Source organism: Triticum urartu, chromosome 6 (assembly GCF_003073215.2).
Source record: "Triticum urartu cultivar G1812 chromosome 6, Tu2.1, whole genome shotgun sequence".
NCBI lineage: Eukaryota > Viridiplantae > Streptophyta > Magnoliopsida > Poales > Poaceae > Triticum > Triticum urartu.
This window is the reverse complement of record NC_053027.1, coordinates 546,681,383-546,699,484: the sequence shown is the minus strand read 5'-3', so window position 1 is coordinate 546,699,484 and position 18,102 is coordinate 546,681,383. Positions and strand designations below refer to the sequence as shown.

Genomic DNA, 18,102 nt, shown 5'->3' with positions numbered 1-18,102 from the left:
CCCTTCCTCTTCGGGGAAATCCAACACAGTGCTCAAGAGGTAGCAGAGTGCACGGACACTCAGGTCAGCCACACTGATAACCCACAAGTATAGGGGATCGCAACAGTTTTCGATAAGTAAGAGTGTCGAACCCAACGAGGAGCTAAAGGTAGAACAAATATTCCCTCAAGTTCTATCAACCACCGATACAACTCTACGCACGCTTGACGTTCGCTTTACCTAGAACAAGTATGAAACTAGAAGTACTTTGTAGGTGTTGTTGGATAGGTTTGCAAGATAATAAAGAGTACATAAATAAAAAGTAGGGGCTGTTTAGATAAATAAACAATAAAGTAAATATAGTGAGTGTGGAAAAGTGGTGGTAGGAGTTGTGAAATTGCCCCTAAGCAATTGACTACTTTACTAGACCGATAGCAAGTATTATGTGGGAGAGGCCACTGCTAGCATGTCATCGCTGACTTGGAATTCTATGCACTTATGATTGGAACTATTAGCAAGCATCCGCAACTACTAACGTTCATTAAGGTAAAACCCAACCATAGCATTAAGATATATTGGTCCCCCTTCAATCCCGTATGCATCAATTTCTATGCTAGGTTGAAGCTTCTGTCACTCTTGCCCTCCAATACATAGTCCTATCAACATACAACTAACCCTAGGGTGTGATCCACGCGCGCAATCATATGATGGGCACCAAAGGACAGCAACATAACCACAAGCAAATTAAATCAATCATAGCAATTCATCAACCACTGATAGGACAACGAAAATATACTCAGACATCATAGGATGGCAACACATCATTGAATAATAATATGAAGCATAAAGCACCATGTTCAAGTAGAGGGTACAGCGGGTTGCGGGAGAGTGGACCGCTGTAGATAGAGGGGGGAAGGTGATGGAGATGTTGGTGAATATGGCGGAGGTGTTGGTGTAGATCGCGGTGATGATGATGGCCCCCGGTGGCACTCCGGTGCCACCGGAAGTGAGGGGGAGAGAGCCCTCTCCTTCTTATTCTTCCATGACCTCCTCCCTAGATGGGAGAAGGGTTTCCCCTCTGGTCCATGGCCTCCATGGCACGGGAGGGGCGAGAGCCCCTCCGAGATTGGATCTGTCTCTCTCTGTTTCTGCGTTCTCGGATTCTACCCTTTCACCGTTTCTTATATTCCCGGAGATCCATAACTCCGGTTGGGCTGAAATTTTGACACAATCTCTATCCGGAAATTAGCTTTCGTGCGGCGAAAGAAGGGCATCAACCGCCTTACGGGGTAGGCGCACGAGGGTAGGGGGTGCGCCCAGGGGGGCAGGCACGCCCCCTGCCTCGTGACCACCTCGGGCACTGGTTCGCGTTGATTTTCCTTCCATATTTTCCAAAAATAAGCTCCGTCCGTTTTTATCCCATTTGGACTCCGTTTGATATGGATATTCTGCAAAACCAAAAACATGCAACAGACAGGAACTGGCACTGGATCAATACGTTAGTCCAAAAAATAATATAAAAAGTTGCCAAAAAGTATATGAAAGATGAATAATATTGGCATGGAACAATCAAAAATTATAGATACAACGGAGATGTATCAACATCCCCAAGCTTAATTCCTGCTCGTCCTCGAGTAGGTAAATGATAAAAAAGGATAATTTTTGATGTGGAATGGTACCTAGCATAATCTTGATCATATGTCTAATCATGGCATGAATATTAAGACATGAGTGATTCAAAGCAATAATCTATCCTTTGACATAAAAACAATAATACTTCAAGCCTACTAATAAAGCAATCATGTCTTTTCAAAATAACATGGCCAAAGAAAGTTATCCCTAAAAAATCATATAGTCTGGCTATGCTCCATCTTCACCACACAAAATATTCATATCTTGCACAACCCCGATGACAAGCCAAGCAATTGTTTCATACTTTTAGCGTTCTCAAACCTTTTCAACTTTCACGCAATACATGAGCGTGAGCCATGGACATAGCACTATAGGTGGAATAGAATATGATGGTGGAGAAGACAAAAAGGAGAAGATAGTCTCACATCAACTAGGCGTATCAACAGGCTATGGAGATGCCCATCAGTAGATATCAATGTGAGTGAGTAGGGATTGCCATGCAACGGATGCACTACAGCTATAAGTATATGAAAGCTCTAACTGAAACTAAGTGGGTGTGCATCCAACTTGCTTGCTCATGAAGACCTCGGGAATTTGAGGAAGCCCATCATCGGAATATACAAGCCAAGTCCTATAATGAAAATTCCCACTAGTATATGAAAGTGATAACTCAAAAGACTCTCTATATGAAGAACATGGTGCTACTTTGAAGCACAAGTGTGGAAAAAGGATAGTAGCACTGCCCCTTCTCTCTTTTTCTCTCATTTTTTGTTTTATTTTTATTTTTATTTTTTTGATGGGCTTCTTTGGCCTCTTTTTTTATTCGGGCTTCTTTGGCCTCTTTTATTTTTTTTGTAAAGTCCGGAGTCTCATCCCGACTTATGGGGGAATCATAGTCTCCATCATCCTTTCCTCACTGGGGCAATGCTCTAATAATGATGATCATCACACTTTTATTTACTTACAACTCAATATTACAACTCAATGTCTAGAACAAAGTATGACTCTATATGGATGCCTCCGGCGGTGTACCGGGATGTGCAATGATCTAGCGTAGCAATGACATCAAAAAATGGGCAAGCCATGAAAACATCATGCTAGCTATCTTACGATCATGCAAAGCAATATGACAATGAATGCTCAAGTCATGTATATGATGATGATGGAAGTTGCATGGCAATATGTCTCGGAATGGCTATGGAAATGCCATAATAGGTAGGTATGGTGGCTGTTTTGAGGAAGGTATATGATGGGTTTATGGTACCGACGAAAGTTGCGCGGTACTAGAGAGGCTAGCAAGGGTGGAAGGGTGAGGGTGCGTATAATCCATGGACTCAACATTAGTCATAAAGAACTCACATACTTATTGCAAAAATCTATTAGTCATCGAAACAAAGTACTACACACATGCTTCTAGGGGGATAGATTGGTAGGAAAAGACAATCGCTCGTCCCCGACCGCCACTCATAAGGAAGACAATCAATAAATAAATCATGCTCCTACTTCATTACATAACGGTTCACCATACGTGCATGCTACGGGAATCACAAACCTCAACACAAGTATTTCTAAAATCCACAACTATCCACTAGCATGACTCTAATATCACCATATTTATATCGCAAAACTATTGCAAGGAATCAAACATATCATATTCAGTGATCTACAAGTTTTATGTAGGATTTTATGACTAACCATGTGAATGACCAATTCCTGTCATCTCTCTAAATAGATATAAGTGAAGCAAGAGAGTTTAATTCTTTCTACAAAAGATATGCCCACGCTGTAACAAATATAAGTGAAGCAAAGGAGCATTCTACAAATGGTGGTTGTCTAAGTGAAGAGAAATAGGCAATCCAAACTTCAAATGATATAAGTGAAGCACATGAAGCATTCTATAAAGCCATACTCAAAAGATATAAGTGAAGTGCAAAGAGCATTCTATAAATCAACCAAGGACCATCTCATACCAGCATGGTGCATAAAAAAAATAAAAACCTAAATGCAAAAGACGCTCCAAGACTTGCACATATCGCATGAACGAAACGAATCCGAAAACATACCGATACTTGTTGAAGAAAGAGGGGATGCCTCCCCAGCATCCCCAAGCTTAGACGCTTGAGTCTCCTTGAATATTTACTTTGGGTGCCCCGGGCATCCCCAAACTTGAGCTCTTGCCTCTCTTCCTTCTTCTCACATCGAAACCTTCTCGATCATCGAACACTTCATCCACACAAAACTTCAACAGAAAACTCGGTAAGATCCGTTAGTATAATAAAGCAAATCACTACTCTAGGTACTGTTGAAAACCAATTAATATTTTGTTTTTGCATTATGTCTACTGTACTATAACTTTTTCATGGCTTAATCCACTAATATAAATTGATAGTTTCATCAAAACAAGCAAACTATGCATCAAAAACAGAATCTGTCTAAAACAGAACAGTCTGCAATAATCTGAACATTCACCATATTTCTGATACTTGAAAAATTCTACCAAAATTTGGAAAAATAAACAATTTGTATAGGAAGACAGTGCAAAACGAATAAGAACCATTTGACATTCCAGCTAAAAATGTAAAATTGCGCACTACAGCCAAAGTTTCTGTCCTGCACCGTACAAACCATCAAGCAAATGTAAACATCCTAAAGGCAAACCTTGGCACATTATTTTATAATACAATGGAATTGTACAAGGGGATAATTATTTTTATTGAAAAGTTTATGTAATCAAGATTCACAAAGTTTTCATGAGCATGAACAAAGTTCAAGGCTAGCTTCCACTTCAACAATGCTTGTCTTTCTCACTTTCGCTTTCCTTTTTGAAAAAGTTTTGGGTTCCCCTCTTTATTTTTTTGTTTTTAAACTATATAAAAGCACTCAAACGAAATAAACGACTCTCTAGAACTTCCAGGTTGTCTCCCTGGCAGCGCTTTCTTTAAAGCCATTAAGCTAGGCATATAGTGCTCAAGTAATGGATCCACCCGGATCCCAAGGTATATCCAAGACAATTTTAATTAACAATGATTTGTAATTTAATAGTGAGCACAAAGCAACATATATCATGCAATAACAAAGTCTAACTCTCTTCCTATGCATCGGCATGTCATAAAAGAACAATTCATGCACACAAAGTAAAGGCCAATGCATAGTATAAACAGTTTCTTGCAATTTTATTGTATTGGAAACATAAAGAGGCGGAGATGTTGTTCCTCTCTCATAATAATTGCAAGTAGGAGAAGTAAGCACATCCACATTATATTCATCAAAATCATCATGTGCAACGGTAAAAGGCAACCCATCAATATATTCCTTAATAAGAGCAAACTTCTCCGATATAGTGTAGTCGAGAGAATTCAAAAAGATAATAGGACTATCATGCATGGGTGCAATAGCAACAATTTCATGTTTAACATAAGGAACTATAGCAAGTTCATCTCCATAAGCATAATTCATATTGGCATCTTGGCCACAAGCATAGCAAGGATCATCAAAAAGGGATATTTCAAGAGAATCAATGGGATAATAACAATCATCATAGCAAATCATCCTTCGGTAAGCATGAAGGGAAATTAAAGAATGTATGAGTTGAAGAGTTAATCTCATTAGAAAGGTGGGCACGGGTAGCTAATCCGCTCTTCCTCCTTTTGTTCTTCGCTCTCTTCCTCATGTTTTTCATCCAATGAGCTCATAGTTTCATCAACTTCTTCCATAGATTCCTGGAAAATATTAGTCTCTTCTTGGACATCGGAGACTTTCTTAATAAGCGCATTAATTTCGTAATTGTATTCATAATTCTCATAACAATATTTTAGGATAGCTAAATTTTCAGGTCTATGAACAACATCATCAAAATCTTCAAACTCTTTAAACATAAATTCAATTTCATAAGCACCCATAAAAGCAACAAATTCTTCTATTTGTTCCACATCATAGTAATTATATATACCATTAGCATAAGAAGCTAAGGTCTTATTATCATTAAATTTTCATGAAAAGGGAAGGTGTGCATCCTTCACCTTAGAGCAACAAGTATAATCATATCTCAAGCATAGTTGCCTAGCATACCAATTCAATATATGAATTTGATCCCATAATAGTTTCCCTTTTTGTGTCAAGCGGTAATCCCTAAAGTATTCACGTTGATCCAATGTTACTCCCATTACATAATTGAATGGGGTTTTCTCAGGATTATTAAAGTAGTACATAATATTTTTCACATAACCAGCATCAAGGGTTTTTAGGAGGTTCCCCATCTCCATGAGTAGCAAGTACACCTAATTTTTTTGGTATTTCATGTTCCATATCCATAACTAAAGATAGAGAACAACTAAGAACAGAAAATAAAAATTACTTAGTGATAAAGCAAACAAGCACACACGAGAATATTCACCCCACGCTATTGCTCCCCGGCAATGGCGCCAGAAAAAGGTCTTGATAACCCACAAGTATAGGGGATCGCAACAGTTTTTGATAAGTAAGAGTGTCGAACCCAACGAGGAGCTAAAGGTAGAACAAATATTCCCTCAAGTTCTATCAACCACCGATACAACTCTACGCACGCTTGACGTTCGCTTTACCTAGAACAAGTATGAAACTAGAAGTACTTTGTAGGTGTTGTTGGATAGGTTTGCAAGATAATAAAGAGTACATAAATAAAAAGTAGGGGCTGTTTAGATAAATAAACAATAAAGTAAATATAGAGAGTGTGGAAAAGTGGTGGTAGGAGTTGTGAAATTGCCCCTTAAGCAATTGACTACTTTACTAGACCGATAGCAAGTATTATGTGGGAGAGGCCACTGCTAGCATGTCATCGCTGACTTGGAATTCTATGCACTTATGATTGGAACTATTAGCAAGGCATCCGCAACTACTAACGTTCATTAAGGTAAAACCCAACCATAGCATTAAGATATAATTGGTCCCCCTTCAATCCCGTATGCATCAATTTCTATGCTAGGTTGAGCTTCTGTCACTCTTGCCCTCCAATACATAGTCCTATCACATACAACTAACCCTAGGGTTGTGATCACGCGCGCAATCATATGATGGGCACAAAGGACAGCACATAACCACAAGCAAATTAAATCAATCATAGCAATTCATCAACCACCTGATAGGACAACGAAAATATACTCAGACATCATAGGATGGCAACACATCATTGAATAATAATATGAAGCATAAAGCACCATGTTCAAGTAGAGGGGTACAGCGGGTTGCGGGAGAGTGGACCGCTGTAGATAGAGGGGGGAAGGTGATGGAGATGTTGGTGAATATGGCGGAGGTGTTGGTGTAGATCGCGGTGATGATGATGGCCCCCGGTGGCACTCCGGTGCCACCGGAAGTGAGGGGGAGAGAGCCCTCTCCTTCTTATTCTTCCATGACCTCCTCCCTAGATGGGAGAAGGGTTTCCCCTCTGGTCCATGGCCTCCATGGCACGGGAGGGGCGAGAGCCCCTCCGAGATTGGATCTGTCTCTCTCTGTTTCTGCGTTCTCGGATTCTACCCTTTCACCGTTTCTTATATTCCCGGAGATCCATAACTCCGATTGGGCTGAAATTTTGACACAATCTCTATCCGGAAATTAGCTTTCGTGCGGCGAAAGAAGGGCATCAACCGCCTTACGGGGTAGGCGCACGAGGGTAGGGGGTGCGCCCAGGGGGGCAGGCACGCCCCCTGCCTCGTGACCACCTCGGGCACTGGTTCGCGTTGATTTTCCTTCCAAATTTTCCATATTTTCCAAAAATAAGCTTTGTCCATTTTTATCCCGTTTGGACTCTGTTTGATATGGATATTCTGCGAAACCAAAAACATGCAACAGACAGGAACTGGCACTGGGCACTGGATCAATATGTTAGTCCCAAAAATAATATAAAAAGTTGCCAAAAAGTATATGAAAGTTGAATAATATTGGCATGGAACAATCAAAAATTATAGATATGATGGAGACGTATCGCACACCCCGACAACAAAGTGTTCGGGGTCCACCGTGTTGACGGGAGATGGCTCCCTGACAATGGCATGTGCGTGCGGCTACGTCTTCCTCGACGAGGAGAGAGTCGTGACCACACCCACGCTTGCAGGCGGCAAGCAAAGTGAGGGTTGGTTCCTCGACACCGGCGCCACGAACCACATGACTAGTTCGGTCGACGCGTTCGCGGAGCTGGACCGCTCAATCACCGGGAAGGTGCGGTTCGCGGACGGATCCATGGTGGAGATCCACAGGCGCGGGACCGTCGTCTTCGCCGACAAAGGGGGTGATCACAGGGCGTTTACGGACGTCTACTTCATCCCGGCGCTCAAGAGCAGCGTTGTGAGTGTCGGACAGCTCGACAAGGGCTGGTTCGACATCGGCATCCGCCGCGGTGTTCTCACCGTGGGCGGCCAGCAGAAGAGACTGCTCATCGAGGTAACCCGCTCAGCAAACCGCCTCTACAAGCTCTTCTTTCGACCCGTGCATCCTGTGTACCTTGCCGTGGGCCATGTCTCCGACGCGTGACGTTGGCATGCCCGGCTAGGACACCAGCACTTTGACGGGTTGCAGAAGATGGCGTGAGGCAACCTCGTTCGTAGGCTACCTCACATCGAGAACGCCGACAAGCTGTGCGATGCTTGTCTTGCCGGGAAGCAGCTTCGCCTACCCTCCCCCGAAAAGGCACGCTATCGGGCGCAGAAACCCCTGGAGCTGGTTCATGGGGACCTCTGTGGCCCAATCACCCCGGCAACGCCAGGAGGGCGTCGCTACATCCTGCTGCTCGTCGACGACTACAACAGGTTCATGTGGGTGCTGCTCCTCGCCTCCAAGGACGAGGCAGAGTGAGCCATCGTCAAGCAGCAAGCGGCAGCAGAGGTCGAGTGCGGCCACAAGCTGCACGTGCTGCGCACGGACCGTGGCGGCGAGTTCATATCGGCCACGTTCTACAAGCACTGCGCCGAGAAATGGGTGCAGCTTCACCTCACAACCCCTTACTCGACGCAGCAGAACGGCGTCGTCGAGCGGAGGAACCAGACGGTACTCGGAATGGCACGCTGCATGCTCAAGGCAAAGCAGGTGCCGAGCACGTATTGAGGGGAGGCCGTACTCACGGCCGTCTTCATCCTCAACCGCTCCTTCACAAGGAGCGTCGGCGGCAAGACGCCTTACGAGGCGTGGTGTTGGAGGAAGCCCGATGTACGCTTCCTTCGCACCTTTGGGTGCGTCGGGCACGTCAAGATGACGCGCCCACAGCTAAAGAAGCTCGACGACAGGAGCACCCCGATGGTGTTCATGGGCTATGAGACGGGCTCTAAGGCGTACAAGATGTACAACCCCATCTCAAAGCATGTGCATGTCTCGCGCGACGTCATCTTTGATGAAGATGCGAGATGGACTTGGGAGACATCGGGGGAGTCCCCGGCAAGCAGCTCCTTCACCGTAGAGTACCTGATGTACTCTACAACCCGGGGAAGCAACGCCGGGAAGCCCGGGAGGTGTGGATCCGGGAACCACAACCCTGAGAACACCGTCCCTGGGTATGGTGTCCCCAGACACCCCGACGTCAATCAAGGTGGTTCCCGGGAGACTGTTCGCGACCCCGCCAACAGCAAGGTCGGAGCTGTTTGATGCCGACGACAGCGTTGGCACCCCCCATAGGTTTCGGCGCATGGGGGATCTCCTCGGCGAGGCTGCGGCAACACCGCAACAACCCGAGGAAGAGGACATTGATGACGATGACGTCTTGCATCTGATGGCCGGCGAGGAGCCGACCACATTCGCGGAGGTTGAGAAAGAGGATTGCTGGCGCCATGCGATGCTGAACGAGCTGGCGTCGATCAACAACAACGCCACTTGGACACTCACCACACTGCCTGCTGGGCACTGAGCCATTGGGCTCAAGTGGGTGTTCAAGGTGAAGAAGGACGAGCACGGCGCCATTGTGAAGCACAAGGCGCGCCTCGTCGCAAAGGGGTACGTGCAGCGTGAGGGAGTGGACTTCGAGGAAGTCTTCGCTCCGGTGGCAAGGCTGGAGTCCTTGTGGCTCATCCTTGCAGTGGCTGCTCACCGCGGTTGGGAGGTACACCACATGGACGTCAAGTCGGCGTTTCTCAATGGCGACCTTAACGAGGAGGTGTACGTCTCCCAGCCACCAGGGTTCGTTGCCAAGAACCACGAGCAGGGCGTGTACAGGCTAGACAAGGCCATGTATGGTCTCCGGCAAGCCCCAAGGGTGTGGAACGCCAAGCTCGATGCAAGCCTCGCATCTCTTGGGTTCTCACGCAGCGCTTCTGAGCATGGCGTGTACTCGCGTGGCATCGCGAACACGCTGCTCATCATCGGCATCTACGTCGATGACCTGGTCATCGCCGGTGTAGAGCCTGAAGAGGTTCAACACTTCAAGGGAGAGATGCATTGTCTCTTCAGCATGAGCGACCTTGGGCTGCTCCAGTACTACCTCGGTCTAGAGGTAAATCAGGAGGGTGGTCGCATCATGATCACGCAGACAGCCTACGCCACCAAGATGCTCGAGCGAGCAGGCATGAAGGACTGCTATGCTGTGCATGCTCCAATGGAGGCACGACTGAAGCTCAGCAAGGATAGCTCCGAGAAGGCGGTGGATGCTACGCTCTACCGCAGCATCATCGTGAGCCTCACGTATCTCGTGCACACCCGACTAGACATCACGTTCGTTGTCGGATACCTGAGTAGGTTCATGGAAGCCCCGGCAAGCGATCGCCTCACTGCCGTCAAGCACTTGCTCTGGTACATCGCGGGTACGCTCACGCATGGATGCGTGTATCGCCGTGGCGACGATGAGAGCTTGGAAGGGTACAGCGACTCCGACCATGCTGGTGACGTGGACTCTCGGAAGAGCACCTCGGGCATATTGTTCCTTCTCGGGAATAGTCCAGTCAGCTGGCAATCGGTGAGGCAGAAGGTTGTCGCCGCATCTTCGTGCGAGGCGGAGTACATCGCGGCAGTTACATCGGCCTCTCAAGGCATTTGGTTTGCTCACCTTCTCAGCGAGATGCTGAATCAGGACACCGCCCCTGCGCTCATCTTCGTCGACAACAAGTCGGCGATTTCCCTCTGCAAGAATCCAGTGCTTCATGACCGCAGCAAGCACATCGATCTCCGCTATCACTTCATACGTGACTGTGTCGAGAAAGGCACGGTGATTGTGGAGTTCCTCAGGACTGGTGAGCAGAAGGAGGACATCCTGACCAAGTCACTTGGTCGCGTCCGGTTCCAGGAACTCCGCGACAAAGTCGAGATCATGGACATCAAGCTCCTTCGACAAGGTTGAGGGGGAGATTGTTGAGTCAACCTTGGTCTTCGGTTGATTGCATGCAGCACCAACAACTTCCTTGGCGTACAAGGACTAGGTAGTTACCTAGCAATTTCCTAGTCAGTTTCCTTAGCCGGTGCAAGAGACTTGAATGGAAGAGACTTGACCGGAAGTCTTCGTGTGGTAAGTATGTGTAGTTTCCTAGTAGTAGCCACTTAATTTCTAGTGCGTGTGTGTGCTGTGCACGTCCCGGGCCTATAAAAGGACCCGGCTCCTTCACTTGTAAATAGGCCAAAATTCAGAAGCAAAATCATTCAGCTTCCACTAGTAGTGTAACACCCTCGATGCGACCATATCTCCCACGTGTCGAGGCACGACTTAGAGGTATAATCGCATTGAAGGCATATGTCGCAAGTCAGGCAATCATCAGAAACATCCCATGTAATATAGATAATAAAAAAGGGATAACATAGTTGGCTTACACTCGCCACGTCAATCAAGTACATAAATAACATTACATCATCCAAACACTCATGGCCCGACTACGGCGCCAAAATAAAAGATAACCCAACATGCGACACGGTCCCGATCACCCCCAACTGGGCACCACTACTGATCATCAGGAAAGGAAAACATAGTAACGTTGAGAGTCCTCGTCGAACTCCCACTTGAGCTCGAGCGCGTCACCTGGAGCGGAATCATCAGGCCCTGCATCTGGTGTAATAGTAATCTGTGAGCCACAGGGACTCAGCAATCTCGCACCCTCGCGATCAAGACTATTTAAGCTTAATAGGAATGGCAAGGTAAATATGTGGAGCTGCAGCAAGCGACTAGAATATATGGTGGCTATCCTATTCGCAAAAGAGAGCGAGAAGAGAAGGCAAAGCGCGAGCGAGAAACTAGAGGACAACCTGCGCATACATTACTCCAACACCGTGTCCACTTCCTGGACTCCGCCGAGAAGAGGCCATCACGGTAACACACTCAGTTGATTCATTTTACTTAAGTTAAGGTTCAAGTTATCTACAACCGGACATTAACAAATTCCCATCTGCCCATAACCGCGGGCACGGCTTTCGAAAGTTCAAATCCCTGCAGGGGAGTCCCAACTTAGCCCATGACAAGCTCTCACGGTCAACGAAGGAATAGACCTCCTCCTGAGACGTTCTGATCAGACTCGGTACCTCGGTTCTTCAAGACATTTCGGCAGGTTAAAACTAGACCAGCAACACCGCCCGAATGTGCCGACAAATCCCGATAGGAGCTGCACATATCTCTTTCTCAGGGCACACTCAGATTGTCTAAACTTCCGGTAGGCCAGCCCAGAGTTGCCCCTGGTAGCCACCGGCGGCTGACAGTTTGGACCAACACTCAGAGGAGCACTGGCCCGGGGGGGTTAAAATAAGATGACCCTCGGGCTCCGGAAACCCAAGGGAAAAAGAGGCTAGGTGGAAAATGGTAAAACCAAGGTTGGGCATTGCTGGAAAAACTTTAATCAAGGCGAACTATCAAGGGGTTCCCATTATAACCCAACCGCGTAAGGAACGCAAAATCGGGAACATAACACCGATATGACGGAAATTAGGGCGACAAGAGTGGAACAAAACACTAGGCGAGAGGCCGAGCCTTCCACACTTTACCAAGTATATAGATGCATTAAGATAACAAGATAATATAATGATATCCCAACAAGTAAATAAATGTTCCAACAAGGAACGGCCTCCAATCTTCACCTGCAACTAGCAACGCTATAAGAGGGGCTGAGCAAAGCGGTAACATAGCCAATCAACGGTTTGCTAGGGCATGGTGGGTTAGAGGTTTGACATGGCAATTTGGGAGGCTTGAAAGCAAATGGTAGGCATCGTAGCATTGGCATAGCAAAAAAGCGAGCAATCTAGCATAGCAAAGATAGTAGTGATTTCGAGGGTATGATCATCTTGCCTGCACAGTTGTCAGAGTTGACTGGATCCTCGAAAGCAAACTCAACGGGCTCCTCGTTAGCGAACTCGTCTCCCGGCTCTACCCAAACAAGACAAACAAGCAACAAGAACACAATCAACCACGTGCAAGGATCAAACAAGAGGATGCAAACATGGTATGCTATGCGGGATGCAATGCGTGAGGCATATGCAAGATGTGACAGGAAATGACGAACCTGGCCTCAACTTGGAAATCCAAGTGTGCCACTGGAAAGATGAGATGAAATCGCTTGAAAACGATATAAAGAACGCCGGAATCGAAGTTACGGTTGGAAATGGCAAGCAGAACAAATATGACACCGGTCTGCGATTTACAGCAAGTAGCCATCTAAATGCAATGAGATGAACAAGCTACAGCACCCAAACATGGCAACAAAATACATGGCAGGGATGCACTCAAGATGCTTAACAAAAGTCTAGCACTAAGCTACGGCCAATTCATCCATTAACAGGTTCAAACAGGCATGGCAAAAATGCATATGGTAAACAGATCTCAGACTTAGTGAAATTAACACTTGTCTGAAATTTCAGACCAAGTAGCACTCTTCGAAGCAACAAAACTACATGCTACAAGACCTGAACATGGCAAAGTAAAGCATGGCATGGAGCTACTCAAAAAGCTTAACAAACGTCCCTTAGTGACCTTGAGCCAAAAGGGATCAGAAAATATATTAACAAGCATGTGAACATAGCAAAAGCATAATCAGTTTTCAGACTTAGTGAAAACTGTCTGAAAACTGGCACATGCTGAAACATAACTCAAGTAGGCATGTTCACGAGCTCGATGCACTCACTACGGTGCAAGTCATGAAAAACTAAGCATACATATATCAAGAACACACAAAATGCAAGCTAGACATAGCAAGAACAATATCATAGCATGCACGGATCAACTATAACATCATCGGCAAAATTGCAAACAAGTTGACAATCTGCCCAGATTCACAAAGTAGCAAAAGTAGAGCTCGATTGACTCAAGCTAGGGTGCTCCATAATTGCAAACAAAGAGATGGATGGATAGAGCACTACAAGGTTAACAAAACATCCTTACTGATCATCCTCAAAAGAGGCATGGATCACTAGGAAACAACATGAACATATGACAACATGAACTAAATAGCTCAAGGACTTGGTGGAAATGCTAAGTCCCTGAAAACATAATTACCAAGTGCACCACTTTGCAAGCTTGTGCTAGTCACCACACACATCACAAAAATACATGGGTTGCACCTCTGGAAAGATGACAAAACCCTTAACAACACATATGTAGAACTCAGGGGCATATCATGCACACAATAATCATGGCAAAAATGACAAATATGCAAATGGAGTAGCAGATCTGACAATTATCTCAAGTAGCCCTCTTATAACAGCATTTCGGGCATCAAGATGAACTCAAATAAAAATGATGCAATGGAATGAAATGATGTACTCTCTGAGACGAACATTTTGATATGCTATATGTCCAAATTAGAGTTACGGATGCGGAGTTATGACATGATGAATATGAGCACTTGAACTGCAGACTTAGGAAAAAAATTGAGAGGTCAACCCCTAGGGTTCGTCCCAGATCTGGATCGGCACGCGAACCGAGGACGGCCGGCCGGAGTTTCGCCAGAGGAGGGCGCGGGGCGGCGCCGGGGAGGTCGGAGGAGGCGGATCCGGTCGGATCCGGTCGCCGGAGTACCTGCCGGCGACGAGGACAGTGCGGCGAGGGGGCGGACGGCGAGGTGACGCCGGCGTGGATCCACCGGAAGGCGACGGCGGCCGGGCGATGGCCGCGGCGAGGTAACTCCGGCGTCGGAGAAGACCCGGTGGAGCGGGGCGGCGAAGAGGCGGATCGGGCGGGGAGGAGGACGACCCGGGCGGCGGCGGCGGATCCCGGGCCGCGGGGGCCGGCCACGGGCCGAGCGGGCTCGCGTGGAGTTCGGCGGTGATGTGGGGCGCCCACGCCACGTGGCACGCCCCGGTTGGCGGCGGCGATTTGTCCGGGGAAGCTCGGACGTGTCCGGCGCGACAGAAGACGGATCTAGGGTTAGGGAAAGAGTGGTACCGCGAATTTTTAGACTGTGGACTATATATAGAGGTAGAGGGAGCTAGGAGAGTCCAAATGAGGTGCGGTTTTCGGCCACGCGATCGTGATCAAACGCTCTAGATGATGGAGAGGGTTTTGGTAGGTTTTGGGCCAACTTGGAGGGGTGTTGGACTGCAACACACACGAGGCCTTTTCGGTCCCTCGGTTAACCGTTAGAGTATCAAACGAAGTCCAAATGATACGAAACTTGACAGGCGGTCTACCGGTAGTAAATCAAGGCCGCTTGGCAAGTCTCGGTCCAATCCGGAAATGTTTAATCCCCACACACGAAATAAAGCTAGAAATGACCACCGGTGAAGAAACGAAGCGCCGGAATGCAAAACGGACAACGGGGAAAAAGCTTGAATGCATGAGATGAACACGTATGCAAATGCAATGCACATGATGACATGATATGAGATGCATGACAACGAAAATAACACACGGAGACAAAGACCCGAACCCGAGAAAATAAAATAACTTAAGGCCGGAATCGGCAAGAGTTGGAGTACAAATTGGGAAAGTTACATCCGGGGTGTTACAAGTAGTACACCACCATGTCTCCTCACTAGTACGTGAGTGTGTGTTTTTGGTAGTGTTCGTGCTAGTGTTCCTCGTCTAGATATTCTGCCCTTTCCTTAGTCTGGCACTAGCTAGTCCGTAGTTTTGGGCTAACAATGAACACACCCTTAGTCAAGTGAGTTTTTTTTTGCACAATCCGATCGACATACCTTTCGCACATGGAGATAAAGGATATATTGTGATCCCTTGCAATCTTAACCTTAACGACTTCGCCACGGCAGCACATCCTGATCCCGAGCAACATAGAAGACCCCCATTTTTTTACTTGGCAACATTTATCAAAATTATAATTAACACCATAGTCATGACCCTTAGAGCATCTCCAGCCGCCCCCACGAAGCCCCCCCCCCCGGCCCTTTTTCTCGCCCCGGCAGACAAAAATCTTCCCACTCGTGCCCCAAACTCTCCTTTTTCACCGGATAAAGCAAAAACTGGCGCCGGCAACCCCAACCCAAACCAAGGAAGCTGGGGGCACCTAGGGGGGCTAATTTCGCCGTTTTGTAGGCGTTGCCCCACCTACAGTGAGATATCTTCTCTATCCCCCACCTTTTCGTCTCTCTCCTCACTTTTCTCTTCCCGTCGCCGCGCGTGCCTCCTCTCTAGCTAGCCCTCCTCCGCAGCCGCTGTGGCGCGTCCAGTCCTCATCGACGCCGCCGTCCCCGACGCCCACCTGCATCTCCAGTGCGGCGATGTAGTCGGACTCCTCCGACAGGAGCGCCGGGAACGACAGCTTCCTGCAACCCGGCACCAGCCTGCCCAGCGCCTTCACCTTCTCGCCAGCGCCGGTGCCTGTGCTGAGGTCGAGCCGGAGGAGGATGTGCCCAGCGAGGCACGCCGTGGCAGAGCAGGCGCCAGTGTCGGGACCGGAGAGTGGAGGCGCACTCGGTGCACGCGGTGCACGCGGCGAGAGGCGAGGATGGCGCGGCTCTAGCAGGAGCGGCCGTGGCGACGGTGAGCGCGTGGTCGGTCGTGTCGTGCACTTGGCACGCTGGGGAGGGGACGCCACCCGCGGCGCGCACAAGGCGCAGCGCGTCGAGCATCTTGGTGCAGTAGATCTCGTGCTCCCGCCGCGTCCGCCACTTGGGCGTCCTCTCCACCGACTCCGCTCTTGCGGCCCCTCTCGTCCGCGGCCGCCGCAGACGCCGTGGTGGAGGTGGAGGAGGAGGGCGCCATCATGGTCCGGGAGAGAGCGTGAGCTGGGGCGGCAGGTCGGCTCTGTTGTTGCGCACGCGTTGCGCACTAGTCGTGGGCTAGCGCTCCCGTCTGGCTGGACGATGGCTCAACACCGGGCTCCTCGCCGGCGCTCCCGTCTGGCTGGACGATGGCTCAACACCGGGCTCCTCGCCGGCGCTCCCGTCTGGCTAGACGATGGCTCAACACCGGGCACCCGCTCGTCCTTCACGTCGACGGGGGTGGCCACCATGGCGCGCGCGTCCCCGACATATTCATGCGTCGGGGCCAGCTTCTCGCCAACACTGTTCCTGGGGGGTGCAACGAGTGGACAAATTTGCCCCCGAGGTCAAAATTCTCGCTGGCAGCCCCTCAAGAGGCGAAAAAAATGCCTCCTGGGGGGCTCAACGGCTGGAGATGCTCTTATGACACTCTCAGAGTACTTCGAGCCGGCTACCACTCTTGGCCTTCTGGGAACCTCCCCATCCTTTGGATTACAGAATAGTCTCTTGATATAGACATCCAAAGGGGGAGTCGCATGATAGAGTTATTCATGACAGGCAGTCACAATGCTTGTTGCCGTTTCATATTGTTGCATATCTAAAAGTGTATTTACTCATTCAAAAATTTATATATTCATTTAAAAATAAATTTATGGTTTTACTACTTCTGGGATGACGGTTCACAATACTATGTGGGGCCAGATTTATCGGTCGGCTTATGTATCACGCGAACACTGTGTAGCTGGCAACATGCTGTTAGAAAGTGTGGCACTAATAAACATGTGGCGCCTAGGTTCCTAACACACCACCATGTCACTCCCCCTCCTCTATTCAATGTGGCGGCTGCATGGGTGGCTAGAGGAGTGTGGACCTGTCCTCTTTGTTGCTTTTTAGATCATGTTTTCCTTCAACTATTGTTTCCATAGCGGCAATGGTGAGGTGGCGGCGGTGATGTCATGTTGGAATAAGGTCGTTCTGGCCTCTCGCTACCTCGATGACATCCAATTCGACGTCAATGGAGGGCATGTTATGAGAGGTGTCGCGAGAGCTGTGGTTCTCTTTGGATCACGACAGTTGGTATGTCTATCAAGAGTCATAGTTGGATGGTTATTGATGCGGCGACTTTGATCTCTTTTCATTCCTTTTGTTCTGCGGCAGAGTCCAGTTTCTACAATCCTCTAGATTGACAGTGAAGGACTGCAAGCTTGCATTGCGTGAGTTTATGCCCCAAACCGATGTTTCTTTAACGATTATTAGATCTCATTGTTCGTGGAGAGTGACTATTGCGGTCTTCAAAGCCTTGTATGTATTGGCGATGACATTTGCAGGTGTCACTATACCTTACTGGATATAAACTAGTATTTTTCAAGTTCCGGCGAGGCGAGCGAGCGAAGAAAGAAGACGGTCAATATGAAT

At 47.8% G+C, this 18,102-nt stretch overlaps 1 pseudogene; it reads right to left on the bottom strand.

The window, feature by feature from the left end:
- Positions 1–16,076: 16,076 nt before the first annotated feature.
- On the bottom strand, positions 16,077–16,937 carry LOC125516976 (annotated as a pseudogene).
- Positions 16,938–18,102: the final 1,165 nt, after the last annotated feature.